This window comes from Lepisma saccharinum, chromosome 6 (genome assembly GCF_977018435.1).
Source record: "Lepisma saccharinum chromosome 6, izLepSacc3.1, whole genome shotgun sequence".
In the NCBI taxonomy this organism is placed as follows: Eukaryota; Metazoa; Arthropoda; class Insecta; order Zygentoma; family Lepismatidae; genus Lepisma; species Lepisma saccharinum.
Genome location: NC_139234.1, coordinates 3514383 through 3538546, shown reverse-complemented (window position 1 = coordinate 3538546; position 24164 = coordinate 3514383). Strand labels below are relative to the sequence as shown.

At 33.1% G+C, this 24164-nt stretch overlaps 1 protein-coding gene across 7 annotated transcripts in view; it reads right to left on the bottom strand.

Annotated features, from left to right (window-relative positions):
• The window catches only part of LOC145988509 (uncharacterized), a 244692-nt gene that overhangs the window by 114425 nt on the left and 106103 nt on the right, over positions 1 to 24164 (bottom strand). For 6 of the 7 annotated variants that reach the window (XM_083123381.1, XM_083123385.1, XM_083123379.1 and 3 more), the window contains one exon: positions 15364 to 15411. The exons of the other annotated variant lie outside the window; for it this stretch is intronic. The gene's annotated coding sequence lies outside the window, so the exon portion shown is untranslated. The remainder of the gene's footprint in view (positions 1 to 15363; positions 15412 to 24164) is intronic. 7 annotated transcript variants of the gene reach the window in all.

The window sequence follows — 24164 nt, the reverse complement described above, 5'->3', positions numbered from 1 at the left end:
ATTTAGGTAGTAAATGTATGTTACTGTGTGCTATTTAACTTAATTTTGAGTTTATTTTTTACCAAACTTTGACTTTATGTCAAATCTTTTACAAGTTTTTATGTATTTTTACCAAAATAACACTATTTATACTATTCAGGCAACATTTTTTATTAAATTCTGGACTCGCAAAGATATTTTTTCAACTTTTAACTTATTATTTTACAACTTTATGTTAATTTTTTACCAAAATAACACTATTTGTACTATTCAAGCAACATTTTTTATTAAATTTTGCACTCACAAAAAACATTTTTACAACTTTTTAACTTATTATTTTACAACTTTATGTTAATTTTTTTACCAAAATAACACTATTTGTACTATTCAGGCAACATTTTTTATTAAATTTTGCACTCACAAAGACATTTTTTTCAACTTTTAACTTATTATTTTACAACTTTAAGTTAATTTTTTACCAAAATAACACTATTTGTACTATTCAAGCAACATTTTTTATTAAATTTTGGACTCACAAAGACATTTTTTTCTACGTTTAACTTATTATTTTACAACTTTGTTAATTTTTTACCAAAATAACACTATTTGTACTATTCAGGCAACATTTTTTATTAAATTTTGGACTCACAAAGACATTTTTTCAACTTTTAACTTATTATTTTACAACTTTATGTTAATTTTTACCAAAATAACACTATTTGTACTATTCAGGCAACATTTTTTATTAAATTTTGTATTTACAAAGAGATTTCTTCAACTTTTAATTTATTATTTACAAGTTTATGCCTATTTTTTACTCAAATAACACAATTCTATCTGTTCAGGAAAGACTTTTAGTTACATTTTCGACACACAAAGTGTGTGTTCTCAACTTCTATCTGTTTATTTCACAAGTTTAGGCTTATTATTACCAAAATAATACAATTCAATCTGTTCAGGAAAGACTTTTAGTCGCATTTTCGACACACAGAGTGTGTGATCTCAACTTCTATCTGTTTATTTCACAAGTTTAGGCTTATTATTACCAAAATAATACAATTCAATCTGTTCAGGAAAGACTTTTAGTCGCATTTTCGACACACAAAGTGTGTGTTCTCAACTTCTATCTGTTTATTTCACAAGTTTAGGCTTATTATTACTCAAATAACACAATTCTATCTGTTTAGGAAAGATTTTTAGTTATATTTTCGACACACAAAGTGTGAGTTTTCAACTTTTATCTGTTTATTTCACAAGTTTAGCCTAATATTTACTCAAATGACACTATTTATATTATTCAGGCACCATTTTTATTACATTTTGGACTCTCAAAGACACACACACACACACACACACACACACACACACACACACACACACACACAGAGAGAGAGAGATTTTTTCCAAGTTTACAGGATTATTCTCTAGTTTACTCAAATAACACAATTTAGATGTGTTTTGAATTATATTTTGGTTGCAAAAGTATGTTTTGACAAGTTCTACCCTTTTATTTTACAAGTTTAGGCTTATTATTACTCAAATAACACAATTTAATCAGTCAGGAAGGATTTGTTATTATATTTTGGATGCACAAAGAGAGGTTTTCAACTTTTTTTATTGATTTTTTGCAGGGTATGTATTAATTTTTATTTATTTTGTTTTGTATCATATATACATTTACAAATTTTTAACTTAGAGTTTAGTATTTATTTAATTTTTTCAAAAACACAAAAAAAAGTACTTTTAGCTAAAATGTAAGCCACAGAATATATTATTATTATTATTATTATTATTATTATTATTAGGGTTTACTGATTTCCACTATGCTATTTTTGGTTCTGTATTTCTATATGTATTTATTTAGGGCAGGTTACGCCTGCCACGTAGGAAAGTTTGTTTATTTTAGAGTTTGCTGAGTATTTTGTTATTTTTATACTAGGTAAAGTTTTCTAAATATATCAGGAAGGGCTCCATCCATATACTTTTGTTTTTGCTGTTTGGAGATGATGCGATCAGCATCACTCTCCATCTGCTTTTTATTTTATGTACCCAATATTATTTTGAGGCTTAGTGAATTCTAGAGCCTATTTATGCAGGAGAGAGGGCTTGAAAATTTTCATTTCAGATAACCCACAACTATTTGTCAGAGTATTTTAAAGGATATTTTATATTTATTATGTGCTACTAGAATATCAAAGCTTGCTTAATTTTTATGTCTGTAACGCTGTTATTGTATTTCTAGCTAAGGTTTACTGGATAAAGTACACGAAATGTTTATCATTTCGACTATTCAACATTTGGGTTATTTCTATTTTTTTTATTATACGAGGCCACAATCACTATCTGAACACTGAAATTCTCTGATTGAAACTAAAACCTTAGGCTGTAACTAGGGATTTAGTATGTATATCGACAATTTATAGGACAACACGAACCTTACAAAGGATTGTAGGTGATGTAGGCCCACACGCCAGAGCTTTGTTAACCTGCAAGAAGCATTTACAGCTAATGCTACGAGGAAATGAGGTTAATTTTTTACTGTTTCACAAGAATGCTATTTTTTATACACCCAATATTTGCTTTTCAAGTAACTACATGTACCAGAAGCACTTACAGGCCAACTCTAACTAGACTTCGACTTATTCTATATCAGGTGCTAAATTTATAAAGAACTATTTGTATATTTCTGAGGAAGTACGCAAAAGCAGATTACCCGATTAAAGTATCTGAAAAACAGATTTTTCTATGCAAGTATATTTTTATTGACTGGATTATTTAACAGATCAAACAGGAAGACTGCAAAATTCATTAAATGTAGTTCTATAGTATAGGTGGTTTCAGAGATATAAAAAGAACAAATATAAGATTTCGCTTTTTTTTTTTTTGCTTCTGAGGCTAATCGCGACGCTAAGGGTAAATGGCCAGGAAATGTAACGGAGGAGAAACAATCCCAAAAGTTATGGGCTGCATGTAAGTTAATACCACAGAGATATTACAGTAGGTGTAGGTTCTTCCACCAGAATATTTCTATCATAATAATACTGGTTATGCTGTACTGTTAGCTAAAGATGCTGATATTTGAGAAACTTAAAAGCTTACTCACGACTTACTGTTGCAAAAGATCCGATGACAAAATTTAAAAATTGTTATCGTCCAGACAGGGACTCGAACCCTGGACAGATAGGTTAAAAGCCTAACGCTATACCAACTAAGCTATCTGGGCACAAGGTATTCTTTTTTTGAAAAGTTAGTTATTTTAAGAAATATATTGAAACACTTGAGAACACTTTTGGTCTGGTTCGACAGACAAGGAGACAACATTTCTAAATTTTTACAGACTGGGTGTATTTTTCCACTATAGAGGCCTTCACTATATGTAATTCGAAACGCTAAAGTTCAGCTAGCTTCCAAAATTGAGGTAAAGATTGTGTTTGGCGAGATTAACAAGTTACAATTATATCCAGTTACGGACAAATAAAGCTAAAACTCTTAGATTTACTGTACTAGCCAAGTTTTAGTAATATTTTCTTCACTTTAGTACAAATACCAAAGAAATAGGTATATTTTATTTATAATTTGACAAAATGTACTAGTATTTAATTTACAAAGTTAGGTAAAAAGCAGTATTTTTTAAAAATATTGTTACTGCCTTCAAATTTTATGTTATTTAGCCACTAACAACTGATTTACACTATTTGGCATTTTTAAATAGGAAAAGAAGGAATTATTTGTTTATTATTTTTACTTTATATTTATATTTATTTAAGAAAACAATTCTACAGTTTAACTTAATTTTAACAAATTGTTACTAATTTATATATCAAAGTTATGTTATTTAGAGTGTATCAAGGCGTATAAAGTTAATATTTGTACTTATCAGTTCAACTAACAATTATATTTTACACACAAAAGATGATGTTTACAGTTAAATTACTTGAATCAGAGAATAATATTTTACAGTAATTGATTCATTCAGCACTAGTCAGTACTTTTATGCTTCAGAAAGTTTTCTTAATTTTCTATTACGCATGCTATTTTGGGCTATTTTTAAAATGTATTTCTAAGGCAAACTGGTTTAATTTTCTGCTTATAATGCAAAGTTGACATAGTTTTCGCACAATGCATTGTACATTTGTTATATTCTCTACTTACAATTCAAATATTATGCTTATTTAATGTATAACTAACTAACTCTCTAGCCTTCTTAAACCCGAAGGTTCATGGCTGCAGCAACACATGCCTTTCATCTTTCCCTGTCCTGAGCAAGATCTATATACTCCTTTCCTTCCCTACCAATTTCCTTTAGGTCCATCTCTACATTATCCCTCCATTTTGTTTTGGTCTGTCTATTGGTCTTTTACCATCAGGTTTCCCAACAAGAATCCTGTATACTCTTCTTTCCTCTCCCATTTGTACCACAGGATCTACACACCTAAGTCTTTTTGATTTAATCATTCTAATAATATCTGGACATGAATACAAATTATGTACTTCCAAATTATGTATTCTTCTCCACTCATCTGTCTCCTCATCTGTTTTAGGTCCAAATATTTTCCTAAGGATTTTATTTTCAAATACTCTCAATTTATGTTCCTTTTTTCAATGTAAGGGACCAAGTTTATTTACTGTATTTAACTTTTATTTTTTGTAATTAACAAAAATTAAAAGCTTATACTGTAGTTATTATATCTTTTTCTATCAGCTTATTTTGAAATTAATATTATTAGGTATAGTCTTTGATTTATAACTATATTGCTTTTTTATCAATTTATCTAAGAGTACACGCAGACAAACACATGTGTACACACTTTTATGTAAATAGTTATGCCTTTTTTCAATATTTTAGTATGAATATTGCACTTTAGCTATTTAAGCAAGGGTAGGAAAGGTAGGATTTCTGAGAATTTGTTGCAGGATTTTGTTGTCCAAGTATAGATGAGAACTGAGCTGGGAGACTGTTTTGAACCTTTTCATGAGAGTTTGCATGTGAACTGTATGCAAATTGAGCACTATTGACTGTGCATGCTTCTAAGTTTTGCTGTTATTTTACATCAAGTCTGTGAGACTGTAGTCAGTTTTTCCTTTTCAAGTAGTTTTTATTGATTGTATTTGTATATGTTGTGGGGACTTAGCAGTTTTATGTTATGAGGCAGTTTGTTGTAGAATATTTTCACTGGATTCTTTTGAGATATTGAGTGTCTGCTGTTTTACTTGTAATTATTTTCCTTCTTGTGTTGTGTATTTGACTATATTTTGTCCAAGTTCGTAGTATTTAGAATAATTGTTATTGACTTGTAGATGTAGGGAGTAATAATCCTTTGCAAGATGCCCTATACTTTAGTCTGAACATTATTCTTAGTGTTCACTTTTGAAGCCTTAGTATTCTGGTAGTATTATTAATGTAGAGGTAAATTAGGCTGAAACGTAGGCATTTTTCTGATAAATTATACTCACTTAGTTGTTTCAGCAGGTAGAAGTTGCATGATGGTTTACTGCTGATGATGTTCATTTGCTCTTCTTATGTACTACGTATGATGTAGCTTACTTGAGTAACTGGAATTTTCTACTGAAAAAAGGATTGCTTGTCTATTTTATTCCTATGTTGTTGAGTTTGTCCATAAGCAAGCCATGTTTTTTACTCTATCCTATGCCTTGGAAGAATCTAGATATATTGTGTTTGCAGTTTTATGCTTCTCTAAGGTTTCAGCTATGTAGTTTTAAACTGTGCTATGGCTTAACTATTGACTTCTCTTTCTGGATGCCATGTTGGTTCTGTGTATTCCTCTTGCTGCTTGAATTTGACTTAGGTTGTTTGCTTGTTTTCTTAGATCTTTATTTGTTTATTTGTTCAGTATTCTTTATTTTTTTATATTCTTTTACATAAAAAAATTCAAAGTACATTGTTAAAGTCAAAGTGTGTTAAAATTCAATTTTTCAAAGTTAAAATTTTAAAAATACAATTTTCTAAAATTAAAAGTTATAATAGTATATTTTTGTTAGTAGAAATTTTTATACTAGGGCAAATTATTTTGTTGTTAATGTAAAATTTGTTAGTTAATGTAAAATTAAAGTAATTAAAAATCATTTTTTCAAAGTTAAAGTTTTAAAAATACAATTTTAGAAAATTGTATTTTTAAAACTTTAACTTTGAAAAAATGATTTTTAATTACTTTAATTTTACATTAACTAACAAATTTTACATTAACAACAAAATAATTTGCCCTAGTATAAAAATTTCTACTAACAAAAATATACTATTATAACTTTTAATTTTAGAAAATTGTATTTTTAAAATTTTAACTTTGAAAAATTGAATTTTAACACACTTTGACTTTAACAATGTACTTTGAATTTTTTTATGTAAAAGAATATAAAAAAATAAAGAATACTGAACAAATAAACAAATAAAGATCTAAGAAAACAAGCAAACAACCTAAGTCAAATTCAAGCAGCAAGAGGAATACACAGAACCAACATGGCATCCAGAAAGAGAAGTCAATAGTTAAGCCATAGCACAGTTTAAAACTACATAGCTGAAACCTTAGAGAAGCATAAAACTGCAAACACAATATATCTAGATTCTTCCAAGGCATAGGATAGAGTAAAAAACATGGCTTGCTTATGGACAAACTCAACAACATAGGAATAAAATAGACAAGCAATCCTTTTTTCAGTAGAAAATTCCAGTTACTCAAGTAAGCTACATCATACGTAGTACATAAGAAGAGCAAATGAACATCATCAGCAGTAAACCATCATGCAACTTCTACCTGCTGAAACAACTAAGTGAGTATAATTTATCAGAAAAATGCCTACGTTTCAGCCTAATTTACCTCTACATTAATAATACTACCAGAATACTAAGGCTTCAAAAGTGAACACTAAGAATAATGTTCAGACTAAAGTATAGGGCATCTTGCAAAGGATTATTACTCCCTACATCTACAAGTCAATAACAATTATTCTAAATACTACGAACTTGGACAAAATATAGTCAAATACACAACACAAGAAGGAAAATAATTACAAGTAAAACAGCAGACACTCAATATCTCAAAAGAATCCAGTGAAAATATTCTACAACAAACTGCCTCATAACATAAAACTGCTAAGTCCCCACAACATATACAAATACAATCAATAAAAACTACTTGAAAAGGAAAAACTGACTACAGTCTCACAGACTTGATGTAAAATAACAGCAAAACTTAGAAGCATGCACAGTCAATAGTGCTCAATTTGCATACAGTTCACATGCAAACTCTCATGAAAAGGTTCAAAACAGTCTCCCAGCTCAGTTCTCATCTATACTTGGACAACAAAATCCTGCAACAAATTCTCAGAAATCCTACCTTTCCTACCCTTGCTTAAATAGCTAAAGTGCAATATTCATACTAAAATATTGAAAAAAGGCATAACTATTTACATAAAAGTGTGTACACATGTGTTTGTCTGCGTGTACTCTTAGATAAATTGATAAAAAAGCAATATAGTTATAAATCAAAGACTATACCTAATAATATTAATTTCAAAATAAGCTGATAGAAAAAGATATAATAACTACAGTATAAGCTTTTAATTTTTGTTAATTACAAAAAATAAAAGTTAAATACAGTAAATAAACTTGGTCCCTTACATTGAAAAAAGGAACATAAATTGAGAGTATTTGAAAATAAAATCCTTAGGAAAATATTTGGACCTAAAACAGATGAGGAGACAGATGAGTGGAGAAGAATACATAATTTGGAAGTACATAATTTGTATTCATGTCCAGATATTATTAGAATGATTAAATCAAAAAGACTTAGGTGTGTAGATCCTGTGGTACAAATGGGAGAGGAAAGAAGAGTATACAGGATTCTTGTTGGGAAACCTGATGGTAAAAGACCAATAGACAGACCAAAACAAAATGGAGGGATAATGTAGAGATGGACCTAAAGGAAATTGGTAGGGAAGGAAAGGAGTATATAGATCTTGCTCAGGACAGGGAAAGATGAAAGGCATGTGTTGCTGCAGCCATGAACCTTCGGGTTTAAGAAGGCTAGAGAGTTAGTTAGTTATACATTAAATAAGCATAATATTTGAATTGTAAGTAGAGAATATAACAAATGTACAATGCATTGTGCGAAAACTATGTCAACTTTGCATTATAAGCAGAAAATTAAACCAGTTTGCCTTAGAAATACATTTTAAAAATAGCCCAAAATAGCATGCGTAATAGAAAATTAAGAAAACTTTCTGAAGCATAAAAGTACTGACTAGTGCTGAATGAATCAATTACTGTAAAATATTATTCTCTGATTCAAGTAATTTAACTGTAAACATCATCTTTTGTGTGTAAAATATAATTGTTAGTTGAACTGATAAGTACAAATATTAACTTTATACGCCTTGATACACTCTAAATAACATAACTTTGATATATAAATTAGTAACAATTTGTTAAAATTAAGTTAAACTGTAGAATTGTTTTCTTAAATAAATATAAATATAAAGTAAAAATAATAAACAAATAATTCCTTCTTTTCCTATTTAAAAATGCCAAATAGTGTAAATCAGTTGTTAGTGGCTAAATAACATAAAATTTGAAGGCAGTAACAATATTTTTAAAAAATACTGCTTTTTACCTAACTTTGTAAATTAAATACTAGTACATTTTGTCAAATTATAAATAAAATATACCTATTTCTTTGGTATTTGTACTAAAGTGAAGAAAATATTACTAAAACTTGGCTAGTACAGTAAATCTAAGAGTTTTAGCTTTATTTGTCCGTAACTGGATATAATTGTAACTTGTTAATCTCGCCAAACACAATCTTTACCTCAATTTTGGAAGCTAGCTGAACTTTAGCGTTTCGAATTACATATAGTGAAGGCCTCTATAGTGGAAAAATACACCCAGTCTGTAAAAATTTAGAAATGTTGTCTCCTTGTCTGTCGAACCAGACCAAAAGTGTTCTCAAGTGTTTCAATATATTTCTTAAAATAACTAACTTTTCAAAAAAAGAATACCTTGTGCCCAGATAGCTTAGTTGGTATAGCGTTAGGCTTTTAACCTATCTGTCCAGGGTTCGAGTCCCTGTCTGGACGATAACAATTTTTAAATTTTGTCATCGGATCTTTTGCAACAGTAAGTCGTGAGTAAGCTTTTAAGTTTCTCAAATATCAGCATCTTTAGCTAACAGTACAGCATAACCAGTATTATTATGATAGAAATATTCTGGTGGAAGAACCTACACCTACTGTAATATCTCTGTGGTATTAACTTACATGCAGCCCATAACTTTTGGGATTGTTTCTCCTCCGTTACATTTCCTGGCCATTTACCCTTAGCGTCGCGATTAGCCTCAGAAGCAAAAAAAAAAAAAGCGAAATCTTATATTTGTTCTTTTTATATCTCTGAAACCACCTATACTATAGAACTACATTTAATGAATTTTGCAGTCTTCCTGTTTGATCTGTTAAATAATCCAGTCAATAAAAATATACTTGCATAGAAAAATCTGTTTTTCAGATACTTTAATCGGGTAATCTGCTTTTGCGTACTTCCTCAGAAATATACAAATAGTTCTTTATAAATTTAGCACCTGATATAGAATAAGTCGAAGTCTAGTTAGAGTTGGCCTGTAAGTGCTTCTGGTACATGTAGTTACTTGAAAAGCAAATATTGGGTGTATAAAAAATAGCATTCTTGTGAAACAGTAAAAAATTAACCTCATTTCCTCGTAGCATTAGCTGTAAATGCTTCTTGCAGGTTAACAAAGCTCTGGCGTGTGGGCCTACATCACCTACAATCCTTTGTAAGGTTCGTGTTGTCCTATAAATTGTCGATATACATACTAAATCCCTAGTTACAGCCTAAGGTTTTAGTTTCAATCAGAGAATTTCAGTGTTCAGATAGTGATTGTGGCCTCGTATAATAAAAAAAATAGAAATAACCCAAATGTTGAATAGTCGAAATGATAAACATTTCGTGTACTTTATCCAGTAAACCTTAGCTAGAAATACAATAACAGCGTTACAGACATAAAAATTAAGCAAGCTTTGATATTCTAGTAGCACATAATAAATATAAAATATCCTTTAAAATACTCTGACAAATAGTTGTGGGTTATCTGAAATGAAAATTTTCAAGCCCTCTCTCCTGCATAAATAGGCTCTAGAATTCACTAAGCCTCAAAATAATATTGGGTACATAAAATAAAAAGCAGATGGAGAGTGATGCTGATCGCATCATCTCCAAACAGCAAAAACAAAAGTATATGGATGGAGCCCTTCCTGATATATTTAGAAAACTTTACCTAGTATAAAAATAACAAAATACTCAGCAAACTCTAAAATAAACAAACTTTCCTACGTGGCAGGCGTAACCTGCCCTAAATAAATACATATAGAAATACAGAACCAAAAATAGCATAGTGGAAATCAGTAAACCCTAATAATAATAATAATAATAATAATAATAATAATATATTCTGTGGCTTACATTTTAGCTAAAAGTACTTTTTTTTGTGTTTTTGAAAAAATTAAATAAATACTAAACTCTAAGTTAAAAATTTGTAAATGTATATATGATACAAAACAAAATAAATAAAAATTAATACATACCCTGCAAAAAATCAATAAAAAAAGTTGAAAACCTCTCTTTGTGCATCCAAAATATAATAACAAATCCTTCCTGACTGATTAAATTGTGTTATTTGAGTAATAATAAGCCTAAACTTGTAAAATAAAAGGGTAGAACTTGTCAAAACATACTTTTGCAACCAAAATATAATTCAAAACACATCTAAATTGTGTTATTTGAGTAAACTAGAGAATAATCCTGTAAACTTGGAAAAAATCTCTCTCTCTCTCTCTCTCTCTCTCTCTCTCTCTCTCTCTCTCTCTCTGTGTGTGTGTGTGTGTGTGTGTGTGTGTGTGTGTGTGTGTGTGTGTGTGTGTGTGTGTGTGTGTGTGTGTGTCTTTGAGAGTCCAAAATGTAATAAAAATGGTGCCTGAATAATATAAATAGTGTCATTTGAGTAAATATTAGGCTAAACTTGTGAAATAAACAGATAAAAGTTGAAAACTCACACTTTGTGTGTCGAAAATATAACTAAAAATCTTTCCTAAACAGATAGAATTGTGTTATTTGAGTAATAATAAGCCTAAACTTGTGAAATAAACAGATAGAAGTTGAGAACACACACTTTGTGTGTCGAAAATGCGACTAAAAGTCTTTCCTGAACAGATTGAATTGTATTATTTTGGTAATAATAAGCCTAAACTTGTGAAATAAACAGATAGAAGTTGAGATCACACACTCTGTGTGTCGAAAATGCGACTAAAAGTCTTTCCTGAACAGATTGAATTGTATTATTTTGGTAATAATAAGCCTAAACTTGTGAAATAAACAGATAGAAGTTGAGAACACACACTTTGTGTGTCGAAAATGTAACTAAAAGTCTTTCCTGAACAGATAGAATTGTGTTATTTGAGTAAAAAATAGGCATAAACTTGTAAATAATAAATTAAAAGTTGAAGAAATCTCTTTGTAAATACAAAATTTAATAAAAAATGTTGCCTGAATAGTACAAATAGTGTTATTTTGGTAAAAATTAACATAAAGTTGTAAAATAATAAGTTAAAAGTTGAAAAAATGTCTTTGTGAGTCCAAAATTTAATAAAAAATGTTGCCTGAATAGTACAAATAGTGTTATTTTGGTAAAAAATTAACAAAGTTGTAAAATAATAAGTTAAACGTAGAAAAAAATGTCTTTGTGAGTCCAAAATTTAATAAAAAATGTTGCTTGAATAGTACAAATAGTGTTATTTTGGTAAAAAATTAACTTAAAGTTGTAAAATAATAAGTTAAAAGTTGAAAAAAATGTCTTTGTGAGTGCAAAATTTAATAAAAAATGTTGCCTGAATAGTACAAATAGTGTTATTTTGGTAAAAAAATTAACATAAAGTTGTAAAATAATAAGTTAAAAAGTTGTAAAAATGTTTTTTGTGAGTGCAAAATTTAATAAAAAATGTTGCTTGAATAGTACAAATAGTGTTATTTTGGTAAAAAATTAACATAAAGTTGTAAAATAATAAGTTAAAAGTTGAAAAAATATCTTTGCGAGTCCAGAATTTAATAAAAAATGTTGCCTGAATAGTATAAATAGTGTTATTTTGGTAAAAATACATAAAAACTTGTAAAAGATTTGACATAAAGTCAAAGTTTGGTAAAAAATAAACTCAAAATTAAGTTAAATAGCACACAGTAACATACATTTACTACCTAAATCAATAATCAAAGGGTCCTAGGTTCGTTACCCCGTGATAAAAGCAAATGGTGAAAACTGTAGGCCCCGTCCCTAATAGGTCTCCCTTCTTCATAGTACAGATAAAAAAACCCTGCGCTAAAGCGTCCTGTGCCTTGAAGGCAAACCTGAGCGGAATATTAATTGGCGGCGGAAACCGCATAGCTTCAGAGATTTGACCCTTGCTGCGCATTCTAGACATCCTTTGTTGTCTGGCTCAATCCCTCCCCTGCCCTACAGTATTGCATAGCTTTCCCCGGTTATTGCGTACTGGTTAACCTTGAAAAAACCGGTTCTGATTGGTCAACCGGGTTCTTTGTTTGTTCTGACGTTGTGACGTCATTTGACCTTGAACGCACACTCCCCAAAATTCCTTTCTCCTCTACCTGCGCGGAGTTCAGATTCTGAGACAGTATTCTGTCTAGCGTGTTGCACCATCGTGTTTCATAATATAATGCAATTATTGCATAGTACTAATTAATAATATTACATATCGTGGGTTCGAATACCGGGACCGTCCCCAATCGTAATTGGACCTGTACCTACACCCATTACCACCATTCATAGCGGTTCATAAACCATAAACTCTTATTTTCAATATCATAAACATTAATATTAACATTTTATACATTACATACTTTGCAGTAATGAATATAAAAACATATGCATAGCGTTTAGTACCTCTAATTACCTTCTATATACATATTTTTCATAAAATAAATAAATATATATTCATAAAAAGTTATAAATAAGCAAATGCATAAATGTAAAGTATTTTACATACATGCGAATTAGTTCTAAATACATGCAAATGAATTCTAAGTACGTGCAAATGAATTGCGAATATTAAACGCCCGAGGGCACAAACAGCCACTGGCGGGGATACCATCTACTTTTGAGATTTCAGTGCTTCGCATTTTCTGCGGTGTATAGACCAGAACGATCATCAGTTCGAAAACAGGCGTTGATAAAGAACATTATTTCTGTAGATTATTTTAAAATTTGAAAATGAACTCTATAATAACAAAAACTGACATTATAATCACTCGAAGTGGGTATACATTTTATTGGGACACCCTATATTTCTGAGAGAAATGTTTATGAAATTCCTAACGACCTGATCATAGTATACTCGATTGAAGTATCATAAATCCAGATATATATATATATATATATATATATATATATATATATATATAAACACACACACATTATAAATATCTGATAATGAAACAAGTTTTAGAGAGATTTATTAACATTTTGAAGCTTCAGAACAGGGATCAAGAAATGCAAACTACATTTCGTCAGATATATAATTTTTATGTTTTAAAATTTCATGAGTAGCAATGTTTATACCGAATGGTTAAATGTTTTGTTTGGCACTGATATTGTCCGATTGGACATTTCTCAGCTAAAAGGCCTACACAGACTGCGAATAATACTTTTTTTTGCTTAGGGAGGAGGGGATTCGGGTAATGTATATTATTTAGGAATAGGCCTAATTATATTTATATTTTATGTGTTCATTCAAATGTTTACAAAAAAATAACGATTTTCATGAAACCAATTAAATTATCATTTATTAGATCCTCATATAAATTACGGAGAAGAGTTCATCATCATAATTCTTTCTTCTTATGCGATGCATATGTATGTTCAAGCAAATTGTCCACAACCTTGTTTAATCTCTTTGTTTAACGCAATGAGAGTTTAGAGAACTGAAAACAAAACACCAAGCAAGCTGTTGACAAATCTCTGTACCAGAGTACGTTGTATTCCATTCCTTAGAAACAAGTGAGATGGAAGAGAAAAAAACAATGAAAATTGTCCATGACTATTTTCATTAATTTATCCTACGTGTTTATAAGGAATTAATTTTTACGTATGCTGGTGCACAGGTTGTCAGCAGCTAATGTTCTGCTTCAATTCTGAAGCTCTCACTGCATAAAACACAGAATAAACAAGGTAATGAACAATTTCATTCGTAATACTGTACTTACACGTATACCCCACTGTATCCCACCTCCCTTGAGCTAAGTGCAATATTGTCAGGATTGTCAGCATGTTGTATTGAGATACCATTTAGTTCCACAAGGCCAAACATCCACTAAGTGCCAACAGAATTCCTATAGAAAGATGTAACGGTTAAATGGGATCATCTTCCTTTTTTATTTTTCGAACACACACTTACAACCCAACACGCTTGCCCCCCCGCGGGAAATTTTCGAAGCTCTTGTGTTGCATGGATATTTTTGCTCGTTTTTCTTCTTTGAAGCTACACAGTGTTGCTCAATAAAGTATCTCGCGAGCCAAAGTGTCAGTGACCGTTGTCCACTCTATTTCGTGTTAGGAACCAGTTTTTTACTCTCTGTCGTTCAGGTATTCTGTGCCAACAGCTTGTGTAGTGGTGAAGGCGTGATTGTGGATTATATGACAGGATTATTTTCCCAGGAACGGGTGTTGGGTTAACTTCCGTGATAGTCGCGTGTTGTAAAGTCGGTTTTTCCGTGGAGCCATTCTAGCAGAGACTGAGCTTCCGAAAAAACATAGTTAAAGCACGATTTCTTAGTTTCGCAAGCTGTGTCAAACTTTTCCGAAATGATACTTCCTTTTGGGGCTTCATGTTCAAAACAGAATGGTATTTATATATATTTTTATTAAATTTATGCCTCTTATCTTATTTACAAATTTGTTGAACGCTGTAAATGTCATATTTATGTATTTGTTTTAATATTGAACTTTTTTGGTACATAAATATTTTTTTTAGTTTTATGCTAGATAGGCTCAGTAATTAAAGTTTGTCACATTCTAGGGATTATGACAACAGCTACTTTTCCATAATTGTTAATACTGAACATCTAATGGGTAAACAAACTGAATTTTGACATAACAAGATTGAACAGTAAAACATTTAAATGCACATTATAGAATACAATTATTATATTGTCAATTACACACATATTACATAGAATATGAATTATTGTCGTTTTGCAATGAAAATCAACGTTTCTGTTACAAATCAAGGAAATTGTTCATGCAAATCTTATTTAAAATATGAACCACATAAACTTTTATGCATCTTAATACTCACCAACTACATGGATTTGTAATGTATCCATCCCATTATTTCGTCTTGCACCTGAAAATAACAAATACAGCATTATTGACGAATATAATATTACTTGGTGTTGAAAATCAATCATACCACCATCTCTCTCTCACATACACACACATACATATTATCCTTGATACTGCGTTTAATCAAAAAGGAGAAAGTAGTGTATACAGATAGGTGGGTAAAGTAAGATAGTGTACAGGTATTGGCAATTTAAACTGCAGGTCCAGTCCCGATTAGCTTATCTGTACATAAACGTGAATAAAGGTCTTTCGGCCATAAAGCTGTGTACATTATAACGCCGGTACAACATACGCTTTTCGAATGCATGGAAATATACATCTCTAACATAGAGCATATCTAAGAGTCAATTTGATGTATGATCTCCTCGTACTTGCCTTTGAAATAATAAAACAATGACTTGTAGGAGACAACCGCATATTAAGAATTTCGTTTTCCCCAACTTTTCACTATTGATTCAGTATGGAATTAAATTCGAATGTACTGCTTGTGTTTTCTATCTTGAAAATTCGCACGTGACGACATTGCTCATCAACCTGTGCCGCACTGATTGGCCCATCCGTTATCCACCCACCTTGGGCAGGCGGGCATTTCTGATAGTCAACTTGCCAATGCACACCCTTCTAAAGCTTAACGCCCACGGAGAAACGCGGCAACAGACGCGTCTCCGGCGTCTGAGTGGGCGAGAACCTTTAAGGTAACCTGGTAACCTGCAGACTTCTGGCATGGAAATTCCCGCGCGTTTCGCTCTAGTGGGCGTTGCACCATTTGATTTCAATAGAAGCAGACAACAGAAGTTCTGTTACTTTCTGTCGCCGCGTTTCTCCGTGTCTCAGTGGGCGTTAAGCTTAAAGGTTGTAGATAAACCTTAATACAGAAATCTCGTATAACTCGCCGAAATCCATTTCAAGATACACTTCGTTCATTTGAGCAATCGGCGAAAGTTTGAGAGAAATCGAGATAATGTGGAGAAGATGGAGACAAATTGAAGGCCAAGGAGGCTTTCTTGTTAGAATATACCACAGAGTTTACTGTGAACATTGATACACAAACGATCCATATCCGTATAATAACATATAATCAAATTCCTTCATGCACAAGAAGGGGGAGGGGCACATTTTCATTTCGTCGCGCAAATTTCGCGAAGAGAAGTGTGTGAAAAAAGTGAAACTTCCCCCCACACATGTAATTAGATTCCGTAAAGTGCGTGGAACGCATGTGAAAGGCGTAAACAACGTGCGATCAGCCTTGTACTGCTTGTTACGTTTCACTGAACGACCCACTTCGACTCTCCGCTATAGTCGTAACCAAACAGAGGGTAGGGGAGGAACCTGCAGTATTGCAAACTCGCTACATACCGAAACCACTAAATCTAGATATAAAAGTTTCTGACTAAGCGGTCATGCCAAAACAATGAAAATGTCTTTCTCATTTGCTTTACGTTGAGCTGTAATCCTATTGTTGCCCAAGAGTTACTTGTTAGTAGTGCGAGAGTTTCATTTTTTTAAAAAAAATCTTCATTATTTTGCCAGTGTCGTGATTAGATCTGTAATTTATTTCGTTTTGCGAAACTAGGTATATTTGGGCTAGGTATAGATCATTGGGTTCGTGTTCGATTTCCGGCGTGGTTGATCTCAGGTAGAATGAATCAGCTTTGTTGCTCACACAACCTCTAACCAGTACATTTCTGGGGACAAGCCTTAGGGACAAATGTGGCCGGAGGGTGCTGGTGATGATCACATCATCTCCATTATAGCCACACGCCATGTGTGTCAGTGGGAACAGAAGAGAGCTTTACCTTTACTTCACGAGTACTTTATTTATTTATTAATTTATTTGTCTCTTATTTATTTGTGGCGGAGATTAAGGCTCATGCATTTTCTTACAGTCAATCACATACAAAATTTCATAATATAGAACATATTCATAAATTGATTCATATATAAACATTGCAAATAACGATCACACATGTACCTTTCATGTCAAACCAACAGCGGTAAAAATATGTAGAATTCAATGAAATACATAAAACATATATATACATGTACACACACCCTGTTGTTCATGTATGAAAAATTAAACCTTACATATCAATATCTCTGCATTTTATAGGTCATTTTAAATACTTTTATGGCCATTTTTTGATGTTTTTAAGGCTTCAACTTGCTACGTTCCCGGCTATGATTATGAGAACTCTTCTACACCCAGGGCTTGCTGGGTTTAAATAACAGCCTTAATGTCGCCTAATTAACGATTTATTAACAGTAATAGCTTTAACTAGCAACTCATTAACAACACACGTGAGTCAACACGTTTACGTGTGAAAGTCACTTCCACTGAGATACTTACTTTACACAAGCGTCAATCTGTTAATTAAATCACAGCTCTGCTATTTCCAACAGATTATAAGCCGTAAAATAGTCACAATATTATCACAAAAGGACTTGCAATAACACAAACTTAGACTTACATTAAAGTCAGCTTTCATATTTTTCTGATCACCAAAACTCAAGAAAAAAATCTCAATCTTTTTTCATAGTTACCAACTCGCTTATTTTTACGGAGTTGACAGCATGTGTGATAAGTAGACGTCGGATTTTAGGTTTTTAACCTATTTTTTCCTTTGCAGGTAAATAAGAAATAAGTTATATCAGAGTTTCATTAAAAAACGAAACAACTGACTAAGTTTTATAGTGCCTAAAGTAACTTATTTTGCTTGTTAGAACCTATTTTAGGTTTATATGCCTAAATTAAACCTATTTCTAGGTTTTTATATATTTTTTAGGTTTTACTGGATTTTTATATCTCACAGAGGTATTTACTAGGTTTGGTGGCGAAATAATTCAATGACTGGCGTGTTTGAAACATGTTTCCTGTCGATTTCCCTCCCTCCAACTATATGATGTTTATCAAAGCTTTAAACAAAACAAAAATGTCTGACGTCACTGTTACCTGCAGACAGTGGCGGCGAAAGGGGACAGTTCCCCCCTACTTTTTACCCCTGCACTATCGACTCTTAATGCTAAGCCCTGCCTACTAAGATAAAGTAAATTGTCCTTTCCCCCCCTCTTCCCCCATTCTCAGTTTTGGCACCCAATCGTCTCTACTGCCTGCACAGTCCCAAGTGCAAACTTCTGATCTGTTTGGCCTTGCTCACTTCTGCGTCAGTTTGGTCCTTTTTGGCATTCACGCCTTGCGAAGTAATATTTCAGCATTCAAATTAGGACTACTGATTATGTTTCTGTTTAATAATTTTCAGCATATGTAATAATCCTCACAGACAAAAGGTGGAGTTTGAGTGGATAACGCAAAAAGATTCATGGTGTTCACTAGGACCATGATAAAATTCAAGTATAATTCCTGGTTTTCAAGGTGAACTTTCCAAAAATTCAAGGATACGAGCAGATGTTTTCTCTATTCCAACCTTACGTATTACCGACTCTCACCCTCCCTTCCATACACAAAACCACTGACAAATTAAAGGGTTTGTATGATTCCAATGTAACAAGAAATTTACCTGATCAACTTCAAGATATATTATTTTGTAATAATCTTCCGTTTGTCAGATAGATTGTTCTGTAAAATACACTAACAAAGTAAACGGATTTTGTTTTATTTTCTGTGTAGCTTTCTTTTTCATTCTCAAAAAAGTGAATGAAATGAAAGTTAAGCTGAGAGAAAGTTGCCTCAGGGCGTTTATAAACATGTATAAATTTAATGAGATATGGATTAATAAAAGTTGCAATTTTTAACGTTTACGGAGAAAAAAATGGAATAGAGGAAACATCCGCTTCTACCTTATTTCGTGTCTTGCCAAAATTCATGAATAATTTCCAGAGCCAATAATTCACGTGTAATTCCCGGAATTTCAAGTGAGTAGCCACCCTGATATTGTGCAGCAAATTATATATACGTTATTCATTTTTCATATCAACAAATAACTTTTTCAAGTGCAGTATTATAATAATTTGTAGATAATTTTGAAAATGATATAAAGAAATGAAAATTTGTTTAGGAAATTAATATTTGGTTATTACGGTTCTTGTAAAATTTTGTTTTTAACGATTGTATGTAATCAGTATTTTTCAGGAATTTTGTACCAAATTAAGTCTTCTTGCAACCTATTTCAGGATTTTTCGAGCCTAATTTAAATTTTTTAGAACCTATTTTAGGATTTTTAGAGACTATTTTAGGAACCTAAAAACACACTTTTTAGAACCAAAAAATCCGAGGTCTAGTGATAACACTAGATTTCTTCAATGACAATACAGGCCCTCCTATACGAGTGATAACACTTATTCAACCGAACATGTACATAAATTACACAAAATAATAATATTTTGCTACGACATAACTTGGGTCGTTGCAAACTTTCAAGCTTGATTGTCTGAAAGGCTTTGTTCCAATCCAAAAACCTCACGATTTGATTTCATGGTTATTGTTATTTAGCGTCGCTTTTCTTCAACTTTTGGCTAATCGCGACGATGAGGATAAGTGATATGTTGATTGAATTGATGTTTTAAATCCATTTCACAGTAAGGCTAATCGGAACTGGGCCTACAGTTTAAAGTGGGATCCGAACCACTATGTGCCTCCACCGAGAATCGAACCCGGGACCCCTGTCATCGCAGTACCACTCTGCCATGGAGGCCGGCCAAACATCTCACGAAACCATTTGGATGAATAAGGTAACGTACACTCATCGGCAATAAAAACGGGAAACCTAAATCCTGAAATACACGCTATTCTGCAAGGCGTTGTGTGCGTTGCCTAAATCTACGGCGTTGGTACGTAGAAGTTGCCATTGAAAGTTTCCTCTTAACATCCACTTGTTGCCTTACAGTTAGGCAACACGCATAACTCCTTGAAGAAAAACTAGTATTTCAGGATCTAGGTGTTCTATTTTATTGCTGGTGACTACAATTTTTTTAAAAATAGGTTCGTGATTATTGTCTAGAGTTGGCAACTCTGAGAGTCCATTCAACATTCTGTACGTTGAAAACACGCACGCGAAATCATGCACAGCACGCGCTGCTGCGCTAACAGTACCGATGCACGCTAAAGTGAATCACTTTCAATTAATTACGGTCTCGAAATGTAACATTTATCCCCCAAGGTTCAATACGCAGGTAGGTAAATTAGAAGCAACGGTGGACAGGCGCTAGAACACCGGCAGCTCCGCCTAGCGTGACGGACAAGAAGTAATATTTTGCAGCCTCGGGGCACGGTACCGTATTATATTTAACTGTTAATTTCGATTGGACTGGCCTTATGCAGGGTGCCAACGAAGTCTTTGGCGCTTTTAAACATCAAAAATACCTATCCCGTTAGACCTGGGTGGACAGGTTCAAAACAAAAGCGTTAAAAAATAAGTTTCAAACTCGTGAAAGCTAACAGCAAATTTGATACACATTTTCAAGTGCCCTATTTTAAATGTCAGTGTTTGGAGATTTTGTGGGGTGGTAATGGGTGAACCTTTGCAAAACACCCAAACGTCAGCCTCCCTTCCTCCTAGTACAGTGGGATCTATGAGTATTACCGTGCAAATTGTCCATCACCATGTTCGTGCACTTTATTTGACCCAATAACAGCTTCAAGAATTAAAAGAAAACTTAAAACAAGCTGTTGACAACTTCTGCACAAGCATACATAAAAAATCATCTCTTAAAAATACATAGCATGCAAGAGAAATATTAATTAAAATAGTCTTGGACAAATTTGCAAGGTAAAACTCATGGATCCCACTGTACAAACACCCTGGACTGCATTTTGCAGACTTGCGAAGCTCTGGTGTGTGGAACAACAGCTAGAGCTAGTGTAATCCTCTGTGGTATTACTGTGCAAATTAATGCGGACAAATAGAAAAATATATATTTTTTTTAGTTTTTACACTCTTTATGTGAGATAATCGAATAAATACGTAACAGATTTATACTAGTAGTATCAGCTAACTTTTTGATGCGTACTTGAGAATGTTTACAACAATTGCAAGGTTTGAAGCATTGTTGTTGGTGTTTCATTGTTGTCGTTGTGCAATGCCAATATTATTAACCAACAGACTTCTGTGAGAGCTTGGCTGTAGTAAACACGCTTTTGTTGGGCTCCGTGTTCCTACGAGTTTTCATTATGGATATAACACCCAGCCCGGCGCCTACCCAGCGTCGAATAACATGGGTACACTGGCGAACTTTAAAAAAAGATCTCCCTCCTCTTAGTTAGATTGGAAGGTAGTTGGAAACACTTCATGGCTCCGTATTGGATAAGAAAGTGGGGGAAGGCAGTTGCAGACAAGGCCATCACTACCCTATGCGCACGTAAACTTGTTTCCGGAAAGATTTCTGTTGGAGTCTTGTCAGGCATGATCTGGGCAGTTTGTGGAAGAATTTTGTGTTCCTACCCCCCCCCCCCCTCTCTCTGTGTATGTGTGTGTGTGTGTGTCGCAGGCGCGCCGACACCAGTTTCTTTTTAAGTTTGGCGTATTTTTATTGCATCGACTAATTGCTGTTATGGCTGGGAATAATCCAGGTTAGCAATGGGCAAATAAAAAAGTATAAGAAATACCAAAATTCCTGGCATGAGTAGTTAGTAGTAGTAAAGGGTAGGTAAAGTTCCTCGTGCGTATAGCAACGTGCCATGAAGGCACATTTAGGGGATGTGGTAGTAGGGCACCGAGCTCGTCCATTTTGGAGGGGATACGATCAGCACCACGCTCCAGCCGCCTTTTTTTCGCCAGGGTTGTAGTAGAAATGAGAAAATATAAATGTTTTGCATTCTGCGTACGTGACAGTATTCTTTGGATATTGTCCCTGAAGTATCTGTTAACATCCTAACCAGCAGTTTTTTTTTTTTTTTCAGGATAAACTAGTTGAAGGCCGCGAGTAGTTCCTGAGAAATAATGAACATATCACAGAATGCGCAATAGTTTAGCTCACGTTTCTTGGGAGGAGGGGGGGGAGAATGATATACAAATTTATGCTACGAATGCTTACGTCATTGTGACCATGGAGTGTATTTTGGAGACTAACATGGATCTGGCGTCTAGACACAAGGCCAGTATAATGGTCTGAGGAGTTTGCGCTGTGCCCTACGTTTGTGATTGCCTTTCACAAATTTCATCTTAACACACCTTTCATTCTTATCTATGTGATTACTCACAAGTTGAAGAAAAGCGAAGTAAAATAAATAAATAAATTGGTCATCCTGTCCCTGCGTTTTTCAATATTTCTTCCTGATCGAAAATTAATGTTTCACCGATATAATGCATCACTATAGTCATGTGAATTATTATTTTCCGTCATCATAGTGAGCTTAATTATTCCTTAAAGCATAGACTTTAACGCTGTTGTCCTTAGTGTAAACGATCTTAACTGTGTGAAGTTTTTATGTAGGCAAAAAAGTGGTTAAGAGTAAATCCCAATTGATTGTTAAAAATTTAAAACATTATAACTCTGACGTGACACATATTAACTGTTCTTAGTTCACTGTCAAGGAACGATTTCTCCTAACTAAACAGGATTCCGGCCTCCGCGGTAGAGTGGTTAACACAGCTTGCTCAAACACCGTCTTGGCATTGTGTTCATTCGGTGTTCATTTTGAGTGTCCCTTCATCATTTCATCGCTCATCCTCATCGTCGCGTTTAGCCAGAAGTGGTAGAAAAGCGAAGTAAAATAAACCAAATCAAACATAAACAAGAAGCTGAAGGGAAAAATATTCCATTACCAAAAATACAGTAATTACTTTGTTGACACTGCAGTTTTTTTGGCAGTGTGTAGCTGTCTTAGGGTCGTATATTCGAATTAGCTGACCTCAAAATATACGAAGAGTGAACGATTAATGGAAATGGGATGCACATTTCTATTACTTGAGTAAGCGTTCAGTCGTAAATCCTGTGGGCACAGTGTGATTTTCGTGCAAGGAAGGGTTCCTGGGACATCAACTAGGTCGACGTTTACTTATAACGTTACGAGGGTATGGATTTCTCTCAACAAGTGCAACAAATGTTTATGGTCATGAAAATTATTTATACAATTTGTTTGAGTAACGTCATTTTCTACCTTTTGAAATTAATGGTGACTGGAGGTGAAAAGCCACACGTGGCAGATTGTAACGTGCTTTGAAGACAGAGGTCTTAAGTTCGAACCATGATTAAGGCATGTTTGCCCCATTACATTCATGTTATCAATTGGTCATTCATTAACCAAGAGGCAAAAAGGTAACGTAATATATTCTAAATAGAAAAAAAATACAGAAAAGGGACAAGGAAATGCACATATCATGTCGAGTCGAGGTTGTTTGTTGCAAGACGGAAATGTGTAACTATTATCGCAAGAGCACGTTCAATTATATTAGGGCAGAACCATATATCACACAATACAGGTGAAATTGTTGTAGGTTGACGTGAACAGTTAATCTGCCTACACTCTTAAAATACTCTAATATTAGGTTTTTTGTTCCACTTATTATTACAATTTTGAGGGTCTTCATAACAGAGTGCTTTGCATACAGCTCTATGAAACCGGAGACCCTATGTTCTATTGATTGATTGATTGATTCGCTTTATTTTACTTCGCTTCTTGTGCCACTTTTGGCTAATTTGCAAATATGAGGGAAGCCTCCCCGATGGAGCAGTGGTAACATCGTCGCCTTGTGATCAAGGGTTCCCGGGTTCGATATCCGGTGGAGGCACATAGTGGTTCGGATCCCACTTCAAACTGTAGATCCAGTCCCGATTAGCCTTACTGTGCATAAAGTGGGC